This window comes from Diceros bicornis, chromosome 1 (assembly GCF_020826845.1).
Source record: "Diceros bicornis minor isolate mBicDic1 chromosome 1, mDicBic1.mat.cur, whole genome shotgun sequence".
NCBI lineage: Eukaryota > Metazoa > Chordata > Mammalia > Perissodactyla > Rhinocerotidae > Diceros > Diceros bicornis.
This window is the reverse complement of record NC_080740.1, coordinates 52,225,725-52,244,447: the sequence shown is the minus strand read 5'-3', so window position 1 is coordinate 52,244,447 and position 18,723 is coordinate 52,225,725. Positions and strand designations below refer to the sequence as shown.

At 41.0% G+C, this 18,723-nt stretch overlaps 1 protein-coding gene across 4 annotated transcripts in view; it reads left to right on the top strand.

Moving 5' to 3' along the window:
• The first annotated feature begins 402 nt into the window (after positions 1 to 402).
• AFF4 (ALF transcription elongation factor 4) overlaps positions 403 to 18,723 on the top strand; it is a 93,244-nt gene continuing 74,923 nt past the window's right edge. For 3 of the 4 annotated variants that reach the window (XM_058540316.1, XM_058540320.1, XM_058540314.1), the window contains exon 1: positions 404 to 760. The gene's annotated coding sequence lies outside the window, so the exon portion shown is untranslated. Of the gene's footprint in view, positions 761 to 18,723 lie in introns of all 4 variants that reach the window. The other variant, XM_058540317.1, reaches the window with a different exon arrangement.

Genomic DNA, 18,723 nt, shown 5'->3' with positions numbered 1-18,723 from the left:
GCGGCCGGCCTGCTCCCCTCCACCTGAGCCGCAGAACCGGCAGATCCGGCTCAGCCCAGCCCCGCCCTCCCGAACCTCGCCAGCGGCTACGCGCAGGAGGGTGTGCGCGCCGGGACGTGCAGGCCTGGTTCTGCCCCGCCGCCCCTGCCCGACGCGGCCGCCACGCCCGGGAGCTGGGAGATCGGGCCTAGGCCACTGGGACCGGCGCTCGACACGCCGGGGGTCGTCAGACCCCACAACCGCGCGCGTCACCACCCCCGGCGCCGCCTCCCGGTCCCTCAGGCCCGCGGCCCCGCAGGCCGGCGCTCCTCTGGCGGGAGGGGCGCCGCGTCGCCACGTGACGCCTAGTCCCCGCCCGGCCCTGGTCACATGGGTGGCGCAGCCGCTGCGTCAGTCACAGTCCTGGCTGCGGGAGTCGAGCCGTCGCCGCCGCCGCCGCCGCCAGCGGACGGGGCGGGGATCCCGGTGCCAGGTCCTCGTCAGCCCGCCCCTGCCTGCTCGCTCGGTCGTCCGGGGCTGGACCCCCCGTCATGGAGCGGGGCGGGACCTCGGCCGGTGTCGTGTGAGGTGCGTCGCCGCCGCCGGGCCGCCTGCGCCTTTTGAGCCTCTCGAACCCCCGCCGCCGCCCGGAGCCCCCCGCCCTTGGCAGCCTGTCGCCGCCCCCCGGCGGCTCGAATGCGCGTCGGGTGAAGGTGCAGGCCCGGCGCCTCCGCTGCCGCAGCCGGGAGATGGTTTGGGCCTAGCGGAGCCGGGACTGGAGGTGAGGAGGGCCGATGGACGGACGGACGGACGGAGGGCCGGGCCGGGCCGGGCCGCGGCGGGGGGAGGGGTAGGGGGCGGGGCGGGGAGAACAGGGTCCGCCCGGGGGCTCGGGAGACCTTCCCGGCCGGGCTTCTCAACCGCTTCGCCCCTCATCTTCGCTCCCCCCCCAATAAATAAATAAATAAGGCTAACCCAATCCTAACAAAAATTCCCAGAAATACATCTTTTCACCGTTTCTCCTTTCCCCTTTCGTTCCTTAATCTAGTCCATCTCTCATAAAATCCCATCGACTGATTTGTTACTTTTTAGTACCTTCTTCAATTTCAAGTTATTTCTAGGTAAAGAGAAAATGGGCCTAGATTCTGGGTATCATTACCCAACTAGTTCTCGCTTCTCGCGATCCTGCGCATGTTCCCCCCCCTCCTCTGCAAAAAAAAAAAAAGGAAAAAAATTTCCGCCTTCGACTAGCAAAGGGGGTTGACTAAAAATGGGAATGTGGGGGTGTAATACTTGAATGACCCCCCCCCCCCAACTTCCGAATCGGTCTGTTAGCTGGTTATCCCGATAGCTTGTATTTGGATATCGATGTTTAGGCCTTTCATCCAGCTGCTTGTGCCCGGGGTTAATCTCGTAATTGACGTCAGTGCTTTGTTCCTTCCACTTTGCTGTTCCTTCCACTCTTTGAGGATGGATCATGGGGTATAGGAGTTTGAGGAGTATCCTATTGCCTTTTCTTTCACAAACGATATCATTTATAGGAAGTTGAAAGTACAAATCTGAATGCTTGTGTGTGGAGTTCAAACTAAGACGAAGAGTTCGATTTAGGGTTCTAGTAGTCAGTTGCAAGTCAGAATTGTGCAGTTTCTTTCCTGCTGGCCATATGGAGATTTTAAACTAAGGCCAGTCCCTTTTCCAGTGACCGGTACTTTTTTTGACGGGGTCTAAACTGTAGGTGCCTGTGAATAGGATGTTTGTAAATGTGACGTTTAAAATGTGTGTTGTTTTTTAGGGCTCAGATGTTACAAGCTCAAAGTTTGGTTTTTATATTGATTTTGCAAAGCTTTGTAAAGTGCTTCTTTTATTTAACTGTCCTTTAACTTATCAAAATTGAAATATTTATGAGAACTTTTTTAATTTGGTGTTTGATAAAGAACCTTTGTGGCCTGTGAATCTGCCTAGAATCATCTTTGGTCATATGTGCATAAAGAAGTGTTGGCAAGTGGCCACTTGGTTTTTAACAAAGCTGGCTTCTTTAAATTTCTCAGGTTTATTTTCGTTATTCATCACTGTGTCTTTCGGGTCTAAACATAAAAAAACTCTCAAGAAGTTATTTTTAATTATCTTTTAGGGTTAATTTACCTGAAAGCAATCAATTTTTCTTTTAATTTTTTTTTGTGGGGAAGATCAGCCCTGTGCTAACATCTGCCAGTCCTCCTCTTTTTTTGCTGAGGAAGACTGGCCCTGGGCTAACATCCGTGCCCATCTTCCTCCACTTTATATGGGACGCCACCACAGCATGGCTTGCCAAGCGGAGCATCCGTGCGCGCCCCAGGTCTGAACCGGCGAACCCTGGGCAGCTGCAGGGGAGCACTCGCACTTTACCGCTTGCGCCACCAGGCCGACCCCGTCAATTTTTTTGTTTTAATACCAGCAGCTTTTAAAACCATCAGTTTGTGGTGGCTTGCAGGCTCATGAGTTTGGTTTTTGTTAGCTCTACAGGAACAGTAGGCAAATTTTACTTTAAATAAAATTGTGCATCAAGTGGGGACAAGATGGAATGGCTGTGAATGATCCAACCTTTACTGTTTGATTGAAAAAAAAACGAGCTTAGCTGTGTTATTTGGAAAGTAGTCTACAATTTTGGGGTGTAAAGGTGATTGTACAGTGCTTTGGTGAAGCTGTGTAATTAAGAATTCTTAAAGATAGAATATTTTCATTCAGATCCACTTTGTACTTGTCCGGTGACATACATTCTCTTCTCTGTGCTCTTAAATTATTGTAATCCTTTCGTAACAGTTGATACATTCTGCTTTGTATTGTAATTTTCTTATAGGTCTGTTGTAGTGTCTTTAGAGCAAGAACTAGATTTATACCTCTCTGTATCCTCCCCAGTATTTTGTACAATTATTAGACTGAATTTGAATGTGGTATCCAACCTAAGATTTTACAAAAGTGTAATCTAAAGAAAGCTGTGTGAGCAAGTGATCAGTATTTGAAGGAGAAAAAGTGACTGTCAGCTACAGAAGATGACAGAAGATGAAGCCTTCTAAAAGTTATGTATCTTATGTTTTTTGAAGAGTTAGGGTAGATGTCATGGTTTTATATGTATCTCAGAGGAACAAAGAAAACAGGTATTTCTTCTTTTGTGGCCATCTACTGGAGTCTAAACGGAGTCCAGAATGGAGTCCAAAATGTATGAGGCCTTCTCTTTGTAGTATTTTTCATAAAATCAAAGAGGTGTTCTTAAGTATTGAAAGCACGCCTGGACAGTGACCTAGAAGTGCAGTGTGTATTATAAAAATTGATGACTCAGATTTTATTTTTTGTTTTAGCTCTATTCTACAGATATCTTACTATAAAAACTTTCCTATATGATGTAAAATTCTCAACTTTGAACCCCCAATCCTCATTATGTTTTACCTATTTCCTTTTGTATTTCCTCTGATAAGTTGGAACAATTATATTTGATTTCTGGGAGGGTTTTTGCCAGTCTCAGTTATTGTGAAATAAGGTGTAGTCAGTGACTAAAGACTGCTTAAAGCTAACCTGACGTGTTACCTTGCTTCTTTTTCCTTTGGTTTAAGAAAAGCACCCCTTCTTCTAGTAACTCCCTAAACTCACTCATTTTGGTTATTTGAAGTGATACTCTGATACATGGAAGAGGTCAGTAATAAACATTCCAGTTATTGAGTTTTGGCTGATTATCTGCATTCTTCTTTGTCTTGATATTCATTTTCACTGGCATCCTATCCTGAGAATTTTAATGGTGTTGGCACATAGAAAATATTAGAATCACCGAATTCATTTCCAAAATATTCCAAAAACATTTTAATATTGGGACTACTTATTGATTCTATTTTTTTTTTTTTTTTTTGGTGAGGAAGATCAGCCCTGAGCTAACATCCATGCCAGTCCTCCTCTTTTTTTTTGCTAAGGAAGACTGTCCCTGGGCTAACGTCTGTGCGCATCTTCCTCTACTTTATATGGGACGCCGCCACAGCATGGCCTGACAAGCGGTGCATCAGTGTGCGCCCAGGATCTGAACCCAGGCCGCCAGCAGCGGAGCGCATACACTTAACCGCTACACCATGGGCCCTATTGATTCTATTTTTTTTGTGTGTGTGTGATTTTTTTTTTTTTTTTTTTTTTTTTTTTGTGAGGAGATCAGACCTGAGCTAACATCTGCCAATCCTCCTCTTTTTTTTTTTTTGCTGAGGAAGACGGCCCTGGGCTAACATCGGTGCCTATCTTCCTCCACTTTATATGGGACGCCGCCACAGCATGGCTTACCAAGCAGTACTTCGGTGCGCGCCCGGGATCCGAACCAGCGAACCCCGGGCCGCTGCAGCGAAGCGCGCGCACTTAACCGCTTGCGCCACCGGGCCAGCCCCCTTATTGATTCTATTTTTGAAGGAAAAAATCTTATTTAAAATTTATCTGCTTTGTCAGCTATACTTTATTAAAAAATCTGTAACCTGTGGAATGTTCTAAGGGAAGGCATTTCATGTGACTTTATCTCTCTTTGAGTGTCTAATAAACTATAGTGGTGGCTTTTTAGGTAGGTAGACAAAACTTATTAGTGGGTACTGTTTTAAACGAATTATTTTGATCATCATTTCCCAGAATAGGTAAAAGTACCTCAAGCATTCTTTTCCCAAAGGTGTTGTGTGTGTGGAGGCAGAAATCAGGGACTGACATGAATCGATTGCCCTGGAAAGCCAGTATGGTTTGGCTGCCCAGGTGTTGTCATGAGCTGTCCTGGGACTGGGCTTCCTGGGGCTGTTTTGGACCTGAGTGGGTCTCCCATTATTTTGTCAATTTGGAGCTGCTTAGTGTGTTATGACTTTTCACTTTGACTTTTCCTTTTCATGTCATCATTAGGGTAGTGACAGTTTTATGGAGAGGTAAGTAGAAGCCAATAGTCTGCATAGATAGGCCTTCCTACCTCTTTGCACTTGGTTCCATTTCTTCCATCTGGAATTTCACTTTTCCTCTCTTGTTCCCTACTTGTTAAAATTTCATCATCTTTTAAGGCCCAGTGCAGGTACCATTGCCTTCCTCAAGTTTTGCTTGATTCCTCACCCTAGTCTGGTTGTGACCTACCTCCTTTGATTCCCTGCATCAATTTTTATGTCTCTTAATTATTTGTTATGAGACTGTAGGCTGCTGGGTGACATGGAGCACAAGTATCAGGGAAGACACACTAAAGACTATGTTACAGTTATGTGTCGCTTAACGATGGGGATCTCTTCTGAGAAATGTGTCATTAGACAATTTGGTTGTTGTGCGAACATCATAGAGTATATTTAGGCAAACCTAGATGGTATAGCCCACTACGTACCTAGGCTCTGTGGTACGAATCTTATGAGACCCACTTTTGTATTGTGGTCTCTTGTTGACTGAAACGTTGTTATGTGGTGCATGACTATATACTGTTTCATTATATGTCTCTAAAAAGTAAGAATTAAGACAAAAATCCAACCTAAGACTTCACTAAAAAAATTAACACTAATTCCTTAATATCATCATATATCAAGTCTGTTCAAAAAACAGTAGTTTTTGTTTTGTTTTAACAGTTTGTTTGAATTTGGATCCAAATAAGGTACATACATATGTATCTCACCACCCCTCCCCCCCTTTTTCCTCAACTTTTCCTCCTATCTTTTTGTTCTTGTTCCCATACAATTGGTTTATTAAAGAAACCAGGTCTTTGCCCTGTGAGATTTCTCACAGTCTGAATTGTGTTAAGTGCATCCTTTTGGTTTCATGTAATATGTTCCTCTGTTGCCTGTTTTTCCTGTAAATTAGTAGTTACATCTAGAAGCTTGATCCAGTCTAGGCTTGAATTTTTTTTTTAACGGCAAGAATACTTGATAGGTAGTGTTGTACCCCTTCTACCCACTCTTAAATCTTCAGCCTGGCTTCTCATGCTATCCTGCTGGTGAAATTGCTCTTAGCAAGGCCACCTGTGACTTTCATGTTGCCAAATTGTATAGTCATTGCTTAGTTCTTTAGTTCTTTCTATACTTGATATTGTTAACCATTTTCTCCTTGATACTCTTTTCTTCCTTGACTTTTTTTTTTTTTGGTGAGGAAGATCAGCCCCGAGCTAACATCCATGCCAATCCTCCTCTTTTTTTGCTGAGGAGACCGGCCCTGAGCTAACATCTATTGCCAATCCTTCTCTTTTTTTTTTTCCCTTTTTCTCCCCAAAGCCCTAGTAGATAGCTGTATGTCATAGTTGCACATCCTTCTAGTTGCTGTATGTGGGACATTGCCTCAGCATGGCCGGACAAGTGGTAGGTCGGTGCACGCCTGGGATCCAAACCCGGGCTGCCAGTAGTGGAGCGCGTGCACTTAACTGCTAAGCCACAGGGCCGGCCCATCTTCCTTGACTTTTATGACTCTGTCCTCTTCCTGCCTTTCTTTCTACTAGCTGCTTCTTTGCAGACTCTTAATTCTCTGCTAATCCCTTGATATTGATAGTTCTGAATTTTAGCCTTAGCGTTCTCTTTTCACTCTTCTGGGTGATCCTGTCGTTTTGTATTGCTTTAGCTATCATCTCTAAGTGTTTTCTGGGCACCAGAACTCTTTCATCCAACTGAATACCCTGCTTTAGATTATCCAGTAGGCACTTTGTTTTAGTTAGGAGAGTGACACATACCTATCTTAAGCAAAAAGAGGAATTTATTGGGAACATACTGAATGAATTCTAAGAAAGGCAATCAAGCTATAGGAAGACAGCTAGAACTCAGGAACAGCTGGATCCAGGGACTCCAAATATAGTTAGGGGTATCTTTTTTATCATGAGATGGTCTTTGTGTCTTCAGTTAGTTCTGTCTTGCTGCAGACCAACTTTAACACTTACTAATATCTTCTGAGTTTTAAATCTTAAATCTTCTGCCTTAAGAGAGAGACTGACCTGACTCTCAATCTCAGATCCCAGGAAAGGAACTCATTAGGTTATATGTCCACCTCTGGAACACAACTTTGGCCCTGGGCTAACATCTGTGCCTATCTTCCTCCACTTTATATGGGATGCTGCCACAGCGTGGCCTGACAAGCGGTGCATCGGTGCGCACCCGGGATCCGAACCCGGGCGGCCAGCAGCAGAGCGCATGCACTTAACCGCTATGTCATGGGGCCGGCCTCTAAATATATTTTTCTTTTTTCTTTTTTTAATTATTATTTTTTGTGAGGAGATCAGCCCTGTGCTAACATCTGCCAGTCCTCTTCTTTTTTTTGCTGAGGAAGACTGGCCCTGGGGTAACATCCGTGCCCATCTTCCTCCACCTTATATGGGACGCCTGCCAAGCAGTGCGTTGGTGCATGCCCGGGATCTGAACCGGCGAACCCCAGGCCACTGCAGCGGAGTGAGCGCACCTAACCGCTTGCGCCACCGGGCCTAAATATATTTTTAAACATAATCTAACTATGTATACTAGGAGACATCCTCATCTGTTCTAGGGATGCAACCCAAATTCATATCTAGCTAACACATCCAGAGGTCATTGTTCTCTGAGTCCAGATTCTTTTTTTTTTTTTTTAAAGATTTTTTGTTTATTTATTTTTTTCCCCCCAAAGCCCCAGTAGACTGTTGTATGTCATAGTTGCACATCCTTCTAGTTGCTGTATGTGGGACGCGGCCTCAGCATGGCCGGAGAAGTGGTGCGTCGGTGCGCACCCGGGATCCGAACCCAGGCCGCCAGCAGCGGAGTGTGCACACTTAACCGCTAAGCCACAGGGCCGGCCCTCTGAGTCCAGATTCTATAAAGGTGATAGCCTTTGTTAATCAGGCCTAGATATGCTTTGTTACATGTCTGAAAATTGTGGACTAAATACTAAATTTAATCATCCCTAACAGTGGTGGGAAAAAAACCCTAAAATTCTTATGAGGAGAGGGGAGAGGAAAGTATCATTGTTCCAAAACTTCTGCCATATGTTGCTGGACAGGTACAGTACAAGGTAAATGACAGAATCAGCAAATTGCAGGGGCCTTCATTTGTTGACTTACTTCCTTGCAAATGGAGTAAGTTCTTTGGTCAGCCAAGTGAAGGTTTTCAGTTCTGTCCACTAGGAAGATTTTCCTTGTCTGTTGTGTTAGGTTAAGGTTAATGCTATGAGAACATTTGGCAGGAGTTTTAGGGAGAGGGCGGTTCTATGTTGCCTTAGCACAAGGGTTGGCAAACTATGGTTAATAGGCCCAGTGCTGCCTGCTTTTGTATGGCCTGTGAGCTAAGAAAGGTTTTTACGTTTTTAAATGGTGGGAAAAAATCAGAAGAATATTTTGTGGCAGGTGAATATTATAGGAAACTCACATTTCAGTGTTTGTAAATAAAGTTTTATCAGAACACAGACAACACACCCATTTGTTTATGTATTGTCTGTAGCTGCTTTTGCTGCTACAATGGCAGACTTGAGTAACCGTGACTCTGTGGCCTACAAAGCCCAAAATATTTACGTGTGTGGCTTTAAAAGTTTGTCAGCTCCTGTCTTAGCAGATCAAATGGGCCTTAGTGGGTACTTGGGTCTGAGGATCGCCTTAGGGTTGAGCAGTTGTTTACAAGGTCCCTATTTACTGTGGTGGTTGTTAGGGTTTTTTGTTTGATTGTAGAATAGATGTGTGTGTGTGTGTGTATGTGTGTATGTGTATAAAACAAGTGGGTTCTGGGCATTGTCTAGCTTTAGTTAGGGATTGAGACTTCACAGGTCAACTGTACCCCAAAGTAGGATCACACTGTAGGTTACATTGTAACGTGGTTGCTCTTAGTACAGCTATGTGAATGGGAGAGAGAATTTCCAGAAAAGCTGGGGGTGAGGTGAGGTTAGAAACTGATCAGATAGTCTGTATAAGTGTTCATCATGTACAAATTAACTATTCTACTTCTCAATCCCCTTACCCCCAAATCCTACTCTTTTCCTTGCCTTGGAGAACGCACCACTATCGTTGTTTTTTCCAGAAACCTGCAGGTTGTCCTTGATTCCTCTGTTTTAATTCTCACATCTGGCTGGCCCCAAGATTCTGCTTCCTTAAAATCTTTGAATCCAAACTTTTTCTCTACATTAGCTGCATTCTTACTATTACTGCCTTAATTTAGGCTTTCATTTCTCACTTGAATTATTACAAGTCTTTTTTTTTTTTTTAACTTTGTTTATTTATTTCCTCCCCCAAAAGCCCAGTAGGTAGTTGTGTGTCATAGCTGCACATCCTTCTAGTTGCTGTATGTGGGAGTCGGCCTCAGCATGGCCAGAGAAGCGGTGCGTCGGTGCGCGCCCGGGATCCGAACCCGGGCCGCCAACAGCGGAGTGCACGCATTTAACCGCTAAGGCACGGGGCCGGCCCTATTACAATAGTCTTGTCATTTGTTTCCTTATTGCCAGTCTAATCTACTCCACCCTGTACCAGAGTGATTTTTCCCTCTAAACTACAAGTCTGATTTTGTCACTTCTCTTCTTAAAACTCCTTAGTAATGTTCCATTTTCTGTAGTATTCTTCTAATTGGGAATTCTTGGACATTGATGAGTTTTATATAATTTCTGAAGAACTGCTTTATAGCCGCATACTCCCTTGGGTGTTGGTTGCTGTGTTTAGATTTTGTTTATTATTGTGTTTGTGCCAACTTATCATGCATTATACTAATGATGATTTTGCAGCAGCAGGGAAAGATGGTAAGTAAACTTGTATCATCTCATGATATGTGTTACTATAGGCAGGCCAAACCAAAAAGAACCCTGGCATAGTAGTTAGTATCATATGTTCACTGTTAGGTGAATCTGGTGGATCCCATCTTTGTAATTAATCAACATGAAACACTTTCTTTGCGTATGAGTGTTTTGTTCTGGACTTCAGCAGTGGTTATACTAGATACACATTTAATGTAGATTTCAGTAAGGTACTGAACCACAAATGAACAAGATAGATTGCCAGAATTAACAAGTGAGTCTTCTTTAAAATTGACCTTTAAGGACTACTAGCTGGTATGGTGGTATAAAATTGTATTTCCCTAAACTAGCAAATAAACACTCGTAGTTATTAAATCCATTTAGTATAACATTTATAAGCATTTTCTGCATGAGTATTACTGAAGTCAAATTACTTCTGTAATTTTAAAAATATAGATCCAGACCTGAGACTACATATTTCCAGTATTGAATACGTCATTGGTCTAGTTTCTGCAAAACAACATAATCTGTTACATTAATGTTATTTTAAACTTTGTTTTGTGTTTGACTTTTAAAGTTGTTTTAGTTTTATAGTTACATAAGCCCCATGAACATAATGAGTTCATACCTAATTTTATATTTATACTATTTTTATCAACATAATAAAAAAAAAGTCACCACTCAAGATCGGGGAGATTTCATTTTATTTGAAAAGGTATCCTTATATCTTTGAGATTTGAGAAACAAACCCACAAACCCACAGGTCTAGTCTCATCCCATGTCTCTCTCCAGTCTTATCTTTTATTTTGCACTCCCCCAACTCTATTTTCCAACTACACTTGAGCCACCTTATTCCCTGGAGGTTCTGTTATCTCTCTTCTGGGCTGTTGCACATGTTGTTCTCTCTGCTTAGAACCAACCAACCAACCAACTTCCCTCCCTCCCTCCCTCCCTCCCCCTCTCCCCCTCTCCCCCTCTCCCCCTCTCCATCCTTCCCTTCCTTCCCCCTTCCCTCCTGCCACCTTTCTCTAGTCAGGCTAGCTGCAACCAAATCTTGGCAATGAGGTTACTTTTATTTTTTATATCCTTACCCCTAGTGCAGTGTCTGGCACAATATATGCGCTGGTTAAATAGTTGTTGAATGAACTACAGTGTTAACATTGTACTTTATATATAATAGGTCTATACTGAAGAGACAGATTTTAAAACCAGAGTTATAAAGCCTTCAAAATTCCTTCTGAATTGTTTAAATATATTACAGGTCAGATTTAGAAAATATTTTGAAAGTAGGTTTATTATCACTCACAATATTATCACTCACAAACTGATCTTTCAAAGTAAATATACTTTGTGCCATAATTATTAACTCATCTGTAATTTATTAGTTTGTATTCCATTGATTAAGGACCAGTAGCCTTAAATGGCCTTAACCCTCTTAAAGCAATATTCTTGTTTACATTTTAGTAGAACCTTATTAACAGAATTTAGAGTAATTAGGACAGGGCCTGATTTAAGTTCACAAGCCTTATGTATATGCTTTCTTCATTCAGTACATTAACATTTTCCCTCTAATCTTTTTTTATAGAATTCTAAGGCACTAAATAAAGTTCAAGAAATCCACGTACTTTATTACCACCTGCCTTCCATGTATGCAAATGAATATGAAATTAATGAGAAATAATTCCTTTTTGGTGTAAACTCTAAGGAGCCTTTGCTGTGTAATGCTTTTTAACTTTTGTTGAATTTGCTATAAGCATTTTTAAATAATAACATTGCTTTTATTCTGCCATTTGGACTTGTATTATTTTCTCTTGGCTTCCTCAGGTATTACAGATGAAAGCAGTCTTGTAGTGCTCTGTTGAGTAGGTCATTTCTTTCTGGATGCTGTGGACTGAAACATTCAGTTTTTACACCTTGTCGGTAGATTTTGTAGTCTAGCGCTTATATTTGGTGAACATTTGAGAATACAGGGTTTAAGTAAAAATAGAAATTGATCATTTCTGTATGTGTTTTTTTTCTTGTACAAATGTTGTTTTTCTTTTAGATAAACTTTTAGAAAAATTGCTTTAAAAGAACAGAATTCATGGGGCTGGCCTGGTGCAGTAGTGGTTAAATTAATGTGCTCTGCTTTGGCAGCCCGGGGTTCGCAGGTTCGGATCCTGGGCGTAGGCCTGTGCACCACTTACCAAGCCATGCTGTGGCAGCGTCCCATATAAAGTGGAGGAAGATGGGCACAGATGTTAGCCCAGGGCCAGTCTTCCTCAGCAAAAAGAGGAGGATTGGCGTGGATGTTAGCTCAGGGCCGATCTTCCTCACAAAAAATAAATAAATTAACAAAAAATAAAGTAGAGCAAGATGGGCACAGATGTTAGCCTAGGGCCAGTCTTCCTCAGCAAAAAGAGGAGGATTGGCAACAGATGTTAGCTCAGGGCTAATCTCCCCCCCAACCCCAAAAAAAACAATTCATTTAGTATCAATATTAATGCTTTTATTAGATTGATAATATATTGAATGCAGAAAAAATAAGACCTACTCTCTTACTGTTATCAAATATAACCAAAAGTCTTAGGGAGGACATGGGAGACTGTCTTTAGATAGAAAAAGATGGGTGGCATCATATTCTGAAACTCAGCTTTTAGTGAGCACTCACACTGACTGTTTGGCTCTTGAGGCAGTAACACTACAGTTGTGACCTTTATAAAATTCACCAAGTGTTTTGAGTATCTGTTGTATGCCAGCCATTGTGTTAAGCACTGGAGGGGAGAGAGGGGAGGTTAAATGATATCTATAGTTCTTATTCTCTAGAGACTTATAATTTGAAGGTGAGTAGGGAGGGCAGATAGAAGAAGAAGAACAATAAATAATCCTAATTTAAGGCAAGTGTTAAGCGCCAAATGAGATACAAAGAAATGCTTTGGGAAGTAAGTGATTTTAGTGGCAGAGGAATCCTGAAGGGCTTCTTGGAGGAAGTGGGATATGTGGTAAATTTTGAAACACATGTATTTAGAAATGAGAAGGAAGGACATTATAAGTAGAGGGACTAGTTTGAGTAAAGACCTGGATCTAAATGTCTCTAGGTTATTTTCAGGGTCAGATAAATGCTGAGGGCTTTGTAGACATAGCTAAGAATTGAACTGTGGACAACTTTAAATCCTGGGATGAGAATTTCGAACTTAGGTTTTCCATACGGCTTGTAATTATTGATGACTTTTAAGCAGAAGACTTCTTAATTAGATTTGTTTTATAAAGATATAAAAGTAATTATCAATGCATACATCACAGAAGTTTCCAGTAAGATACCTTTGTGGGCTTTAGATATTTGTATGCTTTTAAAGTAAGAAACTGACTCAGGAGATTGTTTTCTTCCTCATAAAAGGAACTGTAAAATTAGACTTTTAACCATTCTCTCCACCAATTTATTTATCTTTAAAGATGAAAATAGACTTCTCAGTTTGATTTATTGGTCCATATGCTTTTAGGGTTTGGAAGCAACAATTTTCGAGATAAGTTTAAACCAATTAAATTTGGTTTACACATTTCTCAAATATTAATAAAGCCCCAAGAAATATAATTTAATTTGGTTTTGGTTTGGAAACAGCTATATGACATGTAGCCGTGCAGGACTACAGGGGAAAGGAGCATTTAGTATTATTACTGTGAGAAACTATCTAAAGGGAGGCAGCTGGTTACCAGTAATATGAATACTTGTATTCTTATGCTCACTGTTAAGTGTGAGCATACTTGTGTATGTAATAAACATTTCTTCTCTTGAGTTGAATCTTGAATCTTTTTAAATTGTCAGTTTATCAGTAGTCAGTTTGGCAAATACTGTTTCAAAGTAGTTATTGAACAACTGAATATCTGCTTAATGACGTAATAAACATTGATGTGATACTATTTGGCCTCTAAGAGGAGGAAATAAAGTTTTGCTTTATCCTTCATGGAGGAAGTGAATTGAGTTATAGATAAAGGATAAGAGTTGTATAGCTTGACAGATGAGTAAAGAAATACGTTTCAGTTCTAATCTATCTGAAATAATTAAATGCAAATGTTGAGTCTGCTAAATTAAAATTTTTTGCAGAATGGTGTCTGATTTTAGTGTAATATGAAGTACTAATTATTTCAATTTTGAAATATTAGTATTTTGTGATATTAGGTAAAGAATATCATGATCTCTAGGTATTATTTCTTTTTTTTTTTTTAATAATTTAATTTATTTATTTTTCCCCCAAAGCCCCAGTAGATAGTTGTATGTCATAGCTGCACAGCCTTCTAGTTGCTGTATGTGGGACGCGGCCTCAGCATGGCCAGAGAAGTGGTGCGTCAGTGCGCACCCGGGATCCGAACCCGGGCCGCCGGCAGCGGAGCGCGCACGCTTAACTGCCAAGCCACGGGGCCGGCCCTCTAGGTATTATTTCTTAGTAAGGGAGAGAATCACTCCTTTTTAACTAGGCTGTGAAGTTGGTTAGTTGACTCATTTAAGTGATTGTCTACTAGGTTATGTTCTAGGTATGCAGTGCTGAACAAAACAAACACATTCCCTGATTATTGTCTAATGGGAGAGGAAATATTAATGAACATCAAAATAAGTATATACTTAATGGTGATCAAGTATTCTGAAGGAAAAGGGAATTGTCTACATGAATTTCCTGAAGCTGGAAAGAGCGCCACAAGTTCAAGAAGCCCTACAAAGGCCCTTGGTGGGAACTGGAAGGGGAAGGTAGTAAGATAAAAAATGAATCTGATGAGATAGGCAGAAGTCAGATCATGGCTTTGTAGGTCATGTTAAGGACCTTAAAGTTTATCCTAAGGTAAATGGAAAGCTTATTAAAAATTTTAGGCATGGATTGGGTGACGTGATCTAGTTTGTGTTTTAAAAAGATCGCTTTAGGGCTGGCCCCATGGCTTAGTGGTTAAGTGCATGCGCTCTGCTCCTGGTGGCCCGGGTTCGCATCCCAGGTGCACACCGATGCACCGCTTCTTCGGCCATGCTGAGGCCGTGTCCCACATACAGCAACTAGAAGGATGTGCAGCTATGACATACAACTATCTACTGGGGCTTTGGGGGAAAAAATAAATAAATAAAAAATTTAAAAAGATCACTTTAGCTGCTGTATGAAATATGGATTAAAGAGAGACCAAGGAACCAGGAGTCCAATTAGAAGGCTGTAGCATTTGTCCAAGTTGGAGATAAAATGATAGCTTGTTTGAACAGTGGCAGTGGAGAAAAAAGGGAGCAGATAAATTCAGAATATATTTTGGAGGCTCTGGTTATGGATTGGATGTGGAGAGAGGGTGAAGGGAGGATTCAGCAAGAGCAGTTGGTTGGTAGGTTGAGGATCACTGGAGCAGTTGTTGGAAGTAGGGAAAAACAACGAATTCTGGGTGTATTACGATTGCGATTCCTCAGGACATCATCAAAAAGGTCCCTGGATATGTGGTTCTGTATTTCAGAAGAGAAAAATGTGTGATGTGGAGCATATTTGGGTATTTGGATTGTAGGCATATAAATGGTATTTTACACCATGATAATGTAGGGAGAGAAGGTAGACTGAATCAAAATAAGACCCATGATTGAGCAGAGAGGAACACCAGCTTCCGGTAGGTATAATGGGAGGAGCTAGATGTGCTGGGGTAACTGAAAGGGCTGGGGCTATGGAAGCCAAAAGTATATTAAGGAGCCATTAGTGGCTGAGTGTGTTGAATGATAGGTCAACTAAAATGATAAAGTCTCTGGATTTAGCAACATGCACCTCACTGGTGATCTTGGCATAGGAGTGGAGTGTGGGAAATTGGAAACAATGTTATGAAGTTGGAAACATTAGAATGTTGAATAAGATACATTTTGGAAAGCAGTTTGTCTATAGCTACTAAAATTAGAGATGCTCATACCCTGCAAGCCAGCAATTCCACTTGTAGGTGTCTATTCTAGAAAAACTTTTTACTTTTTGGTACAAAGAGAAATGCATAAAAATGATCATTACAGCATTGTTTGCAATGGAAGAAAAAGGGGAAATTACTTAAATATCCATCAGCTGGAGAATGGATAAGTAAATTGTGTGGATACACAGCAGTGAAGAGAAATGAACTATAGCAACATGTATCAACATGGATTAACCTCATAACATAATGCTGAAAATTAAAAGGGCTCGGAGTCTTTAGCGTATATACCCTCTTTAAAAGTTGAAAACTATGCAAAACAACTCAGTGTCTTATTTAGGGATACATACATATATAGTAAAAGTATAAAGAAATTTATTAGAATGATTAACACCAAAATCAGAATAGTGGCTACCTCTTGTAGGGGGAGAGAGCACAGGAGATGTGATCCAGGAATGCTGTATTTCCTAAGGTGGTTCAGGTGTTCACTGTGTGGCTCCTTACACCTTTTTGGGTAACTTTTTCTAAAACGAATGGTTGCAGAGGAAGTGGAGAATCACCAACAGTCCTTTTGAGAAGCTTGGCCATGAACAAGAATAGAGAAGAGATAGAGTGGTAGCTGGAGAGAGATAGGGGGTCAAGGAAGACATTCTTTTTTTTAGAAGAATGTATTTGAATGCTGATAGAGGGGATTCATTAGAGAGGGAGAAGTTGAAGTTGCTGGAGAGAAGTCAGTCACCGATAAAGGTGTAGGAGAAGATAGCAAAATGGGCACAATTGTCCTTTGATAGAAAGAAGGATACTTTTTCTTTTTTATCCAGAGGAAAGAAGAGAATGGATACAGATGCTGGTGGTTTGAAAGTTGATGGTTGATTGATGAGAAGATTTCTCTCTGATTTCTAATCTTCTGTTTTTAATCTTTGTCCGGTAAGACAAGGGTCTTTTGTGGAATGGTGGAAGTTAAGAGGGAGAGTCGTAGGACTTGATGAAAATACTTGTGAGGAATAGGAAAGAGCATTCATCAGAGAAAGATACTAAAATTTCTGGGAAGCTTTGAGGGCCTTGTTGAGGGTGATTTATGAAACATGATTATGAGAAATTCAGATAGTATATAAAGATATGATGAAGAAAGCAAAAATGGTTTGGAATTATCTTTGCTTCCATGTTTTTCACTACATTATTCTAAACCTGAAGGCTCTAGAAGTCTCATGACTAACTTTGGGGCAAAGGTCCTTATATGCAAAGTACTATCTTGGGACCTGATGTTTTGTTAGTACTGGCTTTGATCTCCAGGTGTACAGCCTTTGTTTCCCTGCCTTATAGGAACTGACCTCTTCAGACTCTCTCATGGGTAGAGAAATCCTGCCAAATGAGGCCAAGAGGGGTTTCTCTACTCGTGAGGCTTTTTGCTTTAACATAATGCGCTGTGATAAAGTTAACGATTTATTTTTGTTTATTAATTTATTTTTAGTGTTTAAAATTTGTTTTTGTTAGTTAAGAGCATATATTTAAAGTGAAACTTCCCTTCTCTTCTGTCTTATCCTGTGGTCTACTCCCAAGCTGTTACCACTTTTAATAATTTCTTCTACATAATTAACTATTTAAAAATTTTGCTTAAATTATTATAATTATCATTATTTTATACCATGATTTGAGTTTCTCATACTGATGCTATTTTCTTTTTTTTTAATTGAGGTAACATTGTTTTCTAACATTATATAAATTTCAGGTGTACATCATTATATTTCTATTTCTGTGTAGATTACATCATGTTCACCACCCAAAGACTAATTACCGTCCATCACTGTACACGTGTGCCGAAGTCACTCCTTTCGCCCTCCCTCCTCTTTTCCCCACTGGTAACCACCAATCTAATCTCTGTATCTATGTGTTTGTTTATTGTTGTTTTTATCTTCTGTTTATGAGTGAGATCATATGGTATTTGACTTTCTTCATCTGACTTATTTCATTTAGCATAATAACCTCAGGGTCCATCCATGTTGTCACAAATGGCAAGATTTCATCTTTTTTTTTTTGCTGAGAAAGATTGGCCCTGAACTAACATCTGTTGCCAATCTTCCTCTTTTTGCTTGAGGAAGATTGTCCCTGAGCTAACATCTGTGCTAATCTTCTATTTTGTATGTGGGATGCCACCACAGCATGGCTTGACGGGTGGTATGTAGGTCTGCGCCCAGAATCTGAACCCGTTAACCCCGGGCCTCCGAAGCTGAGCATGCAGACTTAACCAGTTCGCCACCAGGCCGGCTCCAAGATTTCATCTTTTTTTTTAATAACTGAGTAGTATTCCAGTGTGTATATATACCACATCATCTTTGTCCATTCGTCTCTTGATGGGTACTTAGATTGTTTCCAAGTCTTGGCTATTGTGAATAATGCCTCAGTGAACATAGGGGTGCATATATCTTTACGCATTTGTGTTTTCATGTTCTTTAGATAAATACCCAGCAGTGGAATAGCTGGATTGTATGGTAGTTCTATTCTTATTTATTTATTTATTTATTTTTTGCTGTGGAAAATTTTCCCTGAGCTAATGTCTGTTGCCAATCTTCCTCTTTTTGCTTGGGGAAGATTCGCCCTGAGCTAACATCTGTGCCAGTCTTCCTCGGTTTTGTATTTGGGTTGCCGCCACAGCATGGCCGTTGACAAGTGGTGTAGGTCCGCACCCAAACTTAACCATTAGGCCCCAGGGCCAGCCCCTATTCTTAATTTTTTGAGGAATCTCCATACTGTTTTCCACAGTGGCTGCACCAGTTTGCGTTCCCACCAGCAGTGTATAAAGTTCCCTTTTCTCCACAACCTCTCCAACACTTGTTATTTCTTCTCTTGTTAATTATAGCCATTCTGACGGGCATGAGGTGATATCTCATTGTAGTTTTGATTTGCATTTCCTTAATAATTAGTGATGTTGAACATTTTTTCATGTGCCTGTTGGCCATCTGTATATCTTCCTTAGAAAAACGTCTGTTCAGATCTTTTGCTCATTTTTAATTGAGTTGTTTGTTTTTTTGTTGTTGAGTTGTGTGAGTTCTTTGTGTATTTTGGATATTAACCCATTATCAGATATATGGTTTGCAAATATCTTTTCCCAGTTTTTAGGTTGTCTTTTCATTTTGTTGATGATTTCCATTGCCATGCAGAACCTTTTTAGTTTGATGCAGTCTCATTTGTTTATTTTTT